We start from the raw sequence: 7,960 nt of genomic DNA, 5'->3' as shown, positions 1-7,960 counted from the left end.
GTTGCATTTTCATATGCTGTATAAATAATATCACTTCTTTTATCACCTTGTACATATTCCACACCAAATACGCCAGCAATCTGCCTGTGAATAAAAAACTGCCGCTTGTGCAGAGTACGGGGAATTGTGACCTGGGAATCCATGTCTTTAGTGTTACACCAGGTGATGGCATTTAACTTGTTCTTGTAACAAAGCAGGACCCACTCCTGCCTTGTCAACTGTGCAGTCTAGTGGGACACAGACAACCTGCATTCAGTCCTCTGACTTCTTTGAAACACAAGTAGTTTATGTAAAGGAGATTGAGGAACAGTTCTTTTCTGAGATTTGCCCACTTGCCAGCCTTGTGGAGCTGTGACAGTCTCTGCTTGTGAAGATTTCTCTTCTAGAAGAAAAACTGTGTGATACCTGTCATTTCAGATGTGATTATCTCTCTTTGAAAATTCAATTAACGAAAGTCCATTCAGCTTGAAAGGTGAATGGCTCAGGGTCTGTCTTTACAGAGAGCAGCAGAATGAAAGTTTGAGATCAGACAGGGGAGCGAGGTTTTGATAGTAACTACAGAGTATGGCCACTGGGTCCATTGTTTCTGGGACCATCAGAAATCATTCTCTGCTGACATTCTCTCCCTAAGGCAGGCACTGATGGGGAAGATGGGCTGTGTTTGGAGGCACAGCCCTCCTGGCAGTGGCACTGAGTGTCGCCATGCTCCAGGCTGAAAGCAGACATGGAATTAATGTCTCTTCCCATCCAAGTCTGTGGAGAGCTTTTTACAGGCGTCAGTGGCAACAGGATCAGAGTAGAGTCTTAAGGCTCTTCCCCTGAAGCTTAGAGGAGTTTAATGGAAAAAAAAGCTAGAGTTGTAATTAATTGGCTTCTGCATCTCCTGCAGGAAAGAGTTAATGAAGGCAAAGCTTGTCTGGCCGAGAGGCTGGTACGGCTCCAGTAGAGCTGTGACTCACAGATGGAACATCCTGCCAAAGCACCAAACAGGCTCCTCATCCTCAGCTCCTCCTGTCCCAACAGCAGTAGCATGAATTGGTTCAGCTGGTCCACGTCTGGAAAGGTTTGTCCCTTACAGCATCTGCTCTTCCCACTCAGTTCAATGCTGTTTGTTGGCACAAGAAAACGTTGTCTGACAGGTACGACCTTACACATCCATCTGCGTTATGGGATTTCAATGGTGTGGACCCCTCATAAGTGCTCTTTATGGGACTGAAGGAAGTACAGGTTAATAGAACTATTTAAATTATTAAGGAAATTGCCAAAGGGAGGGCAGAAACCCAAAGATTGCTGGGAAGCAGCACACAAGGAGAAGTTACTGGGTGAGTTGGTCAAAGACGAGCCTCGGAACTGACCAGGTTTGATATTTTCATCATTGAGCTTGGCTTAAAAAGAGATGAAGAAATGAAAATTTTTGGTGGCATCATCATTACAAAGCAGCACATGCTTAGTGAGATGCTGTCCCAGGCATAATCCTCTACACCAGTTGCTCACCACTTCCCTTTCTCTCCAGAGAAAGGGATCAGCAGCATCACCTCTCTGCAGCTGAGTTCCGGGTCCCTGTTCCCAGTGTGAGAAGAGCCAGGTACGTGGGGTACTCGGTGTGCTGGAGCACAGGCAGGGAGAAGCAGAGTAGTCTGAAAGCTGGTGCCTGATTTCTGTTCTCCAGAAGCACATAATCACCTGAGAAGTTAATTTAATTAAAATGGATTTTTTCCTGCCTTCTGAACTCGCCCTGTGCCTCAGTTACACAAAAGGACTGATGACATGTCACCAAAAGTGTAAGAATTATGACACAGTCACAGTGCAGGCAGAAGATAGGAAGGACTCTTGGTTTCGATATTGAGCTGAATTATGCCACTTTGAATCCATACTAGCAAAGCATAAATATATGGATTAGCACTAGTATAGCAGATCAAAGCCTGAGGTGGAGAGTTTAAACAAAGTATAATTTGTAGTAACAACAAAATTACAGGAATTCATCCCTTCATCTCCCAACCCTTGCACCTCAGCCTTGCCACAAAGAAAATTTCTCCCTATTCTTCTATATCTGTACATTTCTCAAAACATCCCAGTTTGGGAAGCCAACCTGGGAAGCAGGCCTGTCAATATGGAAAGACCAGCTCTGTAACTGTGCATCATTAGAGTAATCAGTGTGCAGTGGGGTGAATAAAGGAACACACATGTCCTACACCAAATATGATTGGAAAATGTAAAAATGTAAAAATGAACTATTCTTTGTACAATTCCCCTTTCTCAGCAGAAATCTGCTCTCTGCAGATTGCTCTGCTGGCTGCAGTCACTGCTCCCCAGCAGAGACTGGGAGGGACAAGCACAGGAGAGTTCCTGAGTCTGACCAGCTGTGGGTGTGGTGATTCCTGAGATCCCATTACTGCACTCCAGTAAAATAACGGCTGTTTCCTTCTCCACGTTCGAATTGATATTACATTGACAAGATCAAGTGACACCACAGCCACAGAAACCTTTATCTGCCAGATGCATAATATTTCTTGCTGAACCCCAGCCAAACTCACCCCCAGGTCTTATCAGTTCTAAACTGAGTATTTATTCATGTGGTTGTTTTATGAAAAATATAAAGATCCTCATTAAATGGAAACCTTAACCCAAAAGTTTCATCATTAAGGTGGAACTGAGCTGGGAACACACAGAATGAAATTCCTGATCTTCTGTGTTATTTCGGGAAGAAATGCTCAATGCCTCTGGCAGCTGCACAGTCCAGGGCTGAGCCCTCCTGTTTTATCCCTGACCTCACTCGGGGAATGAGTCTGGGTTTAAGGTGAAGAGTTTTTCTGCAGAGAGAGGAGAGAGTTCCCTAGGCTGAGGAGTCCAAAGCTTTCTGGAGGGAGGCGGGCAGGGATTGCCTCAGCCACCCCTGGCAGAGGGAGAAGGGGACACCGGACCCTGCCCGACCCCGGCAATCCAGAGAAATCCCATTTCTGCGCAGCGCCTGCAGCGCCCCCGCAGCTGGACGGCAACACGGAACCTTTGGGATAGCACGAGCTTTGTGCACACGAATCTCCACGGAACTTCAATGCTGCCATTCGCTGAGGGTAAACTCCATTTCTGTGCTTTTGTGTTCTCATTTATATTAGAAATGCTAATCAAAAAGTTTGAAGCAAAAGACACATACAGAGAATTCAGAATGTACAGGCAGCAAAGGCATTTCTCTGAGGCTGGAAATGAATTCTTCAGTATTTTCCCTTTCTTACTTTGAATCCAATATATATTTTACCCAACCACTAGAATTGTAAAACTGGGGCTTCATGAGACAAGACCTGTAGCATTTTCATGGAATCACAGAATCATAGAATCAAACAGTTTGGAAAAGACCTCTGAGATCATCAAGTCCAACCCTTTTGTTCCTAAACAAGGGGTAGCTGCAAAGACAGGGTAAAATTAAAGAAGGTAAGAAATCAGTATCCAAAATTTGCACTTCAGGATAATCAGCTTTTCAGAGATAGCTTGTTTTCCACAGTGAAGAACAGCTTTTTTTAATTCCAACCCTTCAGCAACATTAACATGCTTGTTGCAGATCCATACCATGTCGTACTTCGACAGCAAAATGCCGCATCCATCACATGAGAATATCAGCAACTGTCCAGTCATCTTGAGTATGAATAAAATGCACAATCCACCGGTTCTGTGTCAGTTCAGCTGCTTTCTAAAGCTGCTACGCACACCTCAAAACATGAGTACAGACTGCTTGTTTCATTATGGTACTTACTGGACATACAGGATGAACCAATATGGCACTTGTGAAAAAAGGCCAGGAGAGCTGGGAGGGACACGATGCAGAGAGACCCCGCGGTACCACGCACGTGCTCAGAATCATGTGGAGCCACTTGTAGAGATGGGTATGTGCATGTGTTCATGTCTGTGCACATGCACAAACCCTGCTGGAGGTGGAGGAGGGTGAGGGGAGCTGGTGGGTTTTCCCTGCTTCCTCCTGCGTGTGTTAATCCTGAAGGCTGTAGTGCGTGTTGGTGGATGTGTGTGTACATTTTACTTCCCTTTGTTTTGTTTGGTACTGTTAATCCCCTGGGGCGTATCTCTGAGCTGAAGAACTTTAGAGCTGATATAGCTTTTTAAAGTGGGGATTATGTAAATGCATATTATGGGGCTTTCATAAATAGGGATTATTTGTCAAATACATTTGAGGGCTTCCTTTGGAGCCATTAAGGTCTGTTGTGTAAACAGGAATTTAGTAACTGCCTAATCTAAATTTCATTGATTCAATAAAAGATCAGAACAGCATTTTTTGATTCATTTTGGTCTTGTGAGAGGATTTTTCTGCACAATTTTCAAATAATTACAGGACTGTATATGACTAAAGCTAATCATAGTTAGCATACCTTGCACATCTGTATTAACTGTTCTCCATGATTCATTCTCTAGTTCTCTTCTCTAGTTTTATGGTTAAATTCACTGCTGTCCCAGCCACTAACTTGTTAACTGTCATTCACTAAATTAAGAATTCTGCAAGTTTAGATGAGCAAAGCAAAAATAAGATTTTGCCAAAAGGTATAGCCATCCAAAAAGTTGTAAAAATTTATTATCTCTGCTCTAGTCCTAGATGAAGGACATTTAGACAAAATGCTAAAAATTCTGGAAAGTGCTGCCTCTCCTCAGGGCAGTTTCACACTGAAAGGCAGAGTCTACTCTGAGAAGAATTGAGTCTTGGCCTCCTTTCAGCTGACAGGTAATGCTGGTGTCTCTCCTTGCTGCAGAAATGGTGCAGACCTCCTGATCCAATGTTTGACCCAGTTGTTTCAACTGGTGTCTGGGACAGGCCTGGACACGAGCAGGAGCCGGTTCACTCAGTGTAGGAGACCCAGATGTGATGCAGTTTCTCCGTGACTGGATGTCCTGACATGGCATAGTCCAGAGTCACAGACCATCCCCAAGGAACAGCAACTCCTGTTCCCTGTTCCCTGCTCAGGGAACAGCAGCAGCACAGCACTGCACTGCCAGCAGCCCCCTCACAGCGGCTCAGGCTCCGCTCCCCCCCATGCCAAGCCTCCTCCTTATTGCAGTCCTCCTGCCAGCCTCAGATCCAGCTGCATTAGGCAGGTTTTGATGCTGTCACAGTCACACAGAGAATGAATCATATTGAACATTGCCCATGGGGTTGTTTATTCCTTGAAGAGGGAATGGACTGCATGCCAATATCCCCGGTAAGGCATAATGAAGGAACCAGCTTTTGCTAGGAAACCGGGATGCCCTCCCACAGGGATTTGCTGGATGACACAGCTCTGAAAAAGCTATGTAAAAATAAGAATACATATAATAAAAAAAAAGGAAAGACACTTTCAATATACTGTAATCCTGGTAGGGTGTTTCAAGCTGCACAACTCTTCAGTTCCAGACCTCAGTGGAGACAGGGACACCAGGAACACAAATATACATGTCCAGCTTGTGAAGTTAGTGCTTATATGGGCATCTTAATCCTTCCTGTCCTCTTCACTTAGTGTCAGCCCCCTCCTTTGCTTTTACCTCCTTCACGTTGTTTAATAAAAGAGAGAACTTTGCCACCCGGCTCTCACTTCTGGAGTTGGGAGTTGCTGAGGAAGGTGTTAAATAGGAATGTCTCATCTTCCTCTGCTGTTTGCTGTTCCCAGTCTTTAAATTCTACTTTTATTAAGCAGAACAAGCCCAGAGCACAATCTATACAAAATGCCTTGGTTTACAAAGATCATTTGCTCAAGTATAAACCACACTACTGTGTAAATGGTCTGTGATGGGGACCTCAGTTATCACACACAATGTGTTTTCTCCATTGGCAACTTCTAAAATACATAAAACAGATGAAAGCTTGAAACACAATCCAGTCTTCAGTCTTTGCAAATTATTCATTCTGTTAATGATTTACTGATTTACACATAGCTTATTTTGCATAAAGTTCGAGCTGGACACATTTATTCATTGTGACTCCCTTAAAATGGATATAAATATCAAAAGCAATTGGCTACCAAATATTTGAATATTATAGCACTGCATCATGGAGAGTTGACATGAATGATTCTAGGTCGGAAAAAATATACAGAAAATGCTTAGCCAAGTATGATATTTTACAGCATGTCACTGAATCATCTGAAAGGGTTATATTCATTACAAACACATGCAGTGTGTGCAAAGGATTGCCCAGGAAAAAAATAAAGATAACATTATTCTCCTAATGAAATATGCTCCCTGATCTATGGAACTCACCTCTCCTGCAAAGTCCACCCTCTTTCTAGGGCTGTATACCTGAAAAGAGACACTGGGTTCAGTGAAAGGAACCAATTACACATCATTCCACAGCCAAAAATGCACATGTTCAATCCTAAACTTGTCCCCAAGGACAGTGCAAAGTCCAGCGCAAAGTCCAGCCTGCCAGCAGCAAGGTATATGGCTCTTGTGGCTGGTCTTTCTGTGATTCAGCAACACAAGGCCCAGCAGCTCCCCAGGCCCCTGATGGGATGCCAAGCCTTCGCCGTGGACCGGCACTGATCCTGCAGCTGATCCGGTTTGGTCCTTGGAGGGCAGGAGTGGTTCCTGCTGGGCTGGGTGTTGCCACCCACCCACTGCAAGCCTGGAGGAGGAGACGGAGTTTTCCAGCCCTGTGTGATCCCACCCGACCAGCCGCTCCAGGAGCTGGGTGAACCAGGAGAGGGGTCAGTGTGCACCAAATCAGTGATCACAGGGTGGGTGTAGGCAGTGCCTTCGCCCCACAGCACCAGGGGCACCACAGCCCACAGGGCCGTGGTTGCACCAGCACCAGGAGGGTAGTGCAGGCAGAGGTAGGCCCTGTGCTGCACACAAGCTAGTGTGGGGTGTTGCAGCATCCTGCTTTGTCCCCCCAAGCCCAGAAGCCAACACAGGCTCTTCTGTCTGCTCTCCCCATGGTCCCAGAGTGTAGGGCTGGAGTGTCCCAAGTCCAAACTAGTCCTTTGGCGCACTGAAAGGACAAAGTTCCTCCAACATAGAGGGAAGGGATGTGGCACACCTTCTCACAAAAAACCTTTCAGGAGGCTGCTGTTACTGTCCTTAACGCTGCTGAGCCACCCTGCCCAGGCGGCAAGAGCGGAGGGCATCTAACATTGACATGTTAGACTCGTACGCATATTGATCTGATGGTTCATTGTTCACCCAAGCCCTTGGCAAAGGTCACTGTCTCTGCTCCCATTTTACAAATGGAGCACAGAGAGGAAGATTAATTTTTAGAAGTGATTAATGTTCCTGGTGCCCACCCTGATTCACTTTGGGCTTCAAGACCCAGACGAAGTCTGGAGCTGGCTTAATTAAGGCATCCCTTGCCTCTCTCCCAGCACTGCCAGACACGTCTGTTGCTTGTTGTCATTGTCTTTTCCCATTAATTCCTCCACCCTTTATCCTATGCCAACTCCCAAACCGGCTCAGAGACTTGCCTCTGAGGCGGCATCCAAGACCCACATTCCCGTGATGCCCAAACAGTCTCAAACCCTCGTTTCTTGGTCCTTGGTGCTCTATCCTAAGAAGCGTTTGAAGGAGCTCCCACATTCCCAGGGTCTAAGTTTACCAGAAGGCTCAATCAGGGCTTTTAATGTCCCAAGTTGTTCTTGATTACTACTGCGTCGAGTGGCTAAGCGCCAGCGGCCGCCCCGCACATCGGCTGCGGAAGGGCCACGTCCCCCCCTCCCCGCACCACCCGGAGCCCCCCGGGCCGAGGGTCCCGCGATCCCCCCCGGGCGAGGCGCTCGCGCGCGGCCCACGCGGCCGCTCGGCATGAATGAACCGCCCTCAGCCAATCGGCGGCCGCTGCGCCGCGGGGCTGCCCCGCCGAGCGCCCCCGCCGGCCGATGCCGCCGGCCAATGGCGGCGCGGAGCGCGGGGCGGCGCCCAATGGCGACGCGGCGCGGGCCACCCGCGGCGGCAGGCGGGCCAATGGGGCGGCGGGGGCGGGGCCGGCGCGCGGCGGCCC

The sequence above is a fragment of the Manacus candei genome, unplaced genomic scaffold (assembly GCF_025592945.1).
Source record: "Manacus candei isolate 608988 ecotype Guabito, Panama unplaced genomic scaffold, ASM2559294v1 h1tg000127l, whole genome shotgun sequence".
NCBI classification, from domain to species: domain Eukaryota; kingdom Metazoa; phylum Chordata; class Aves; order Passeriformes; family Pipridae; genus Manacus; species Manacus candei.
This window is presented reverse-complemented; position numbering follows the sequence as displayed.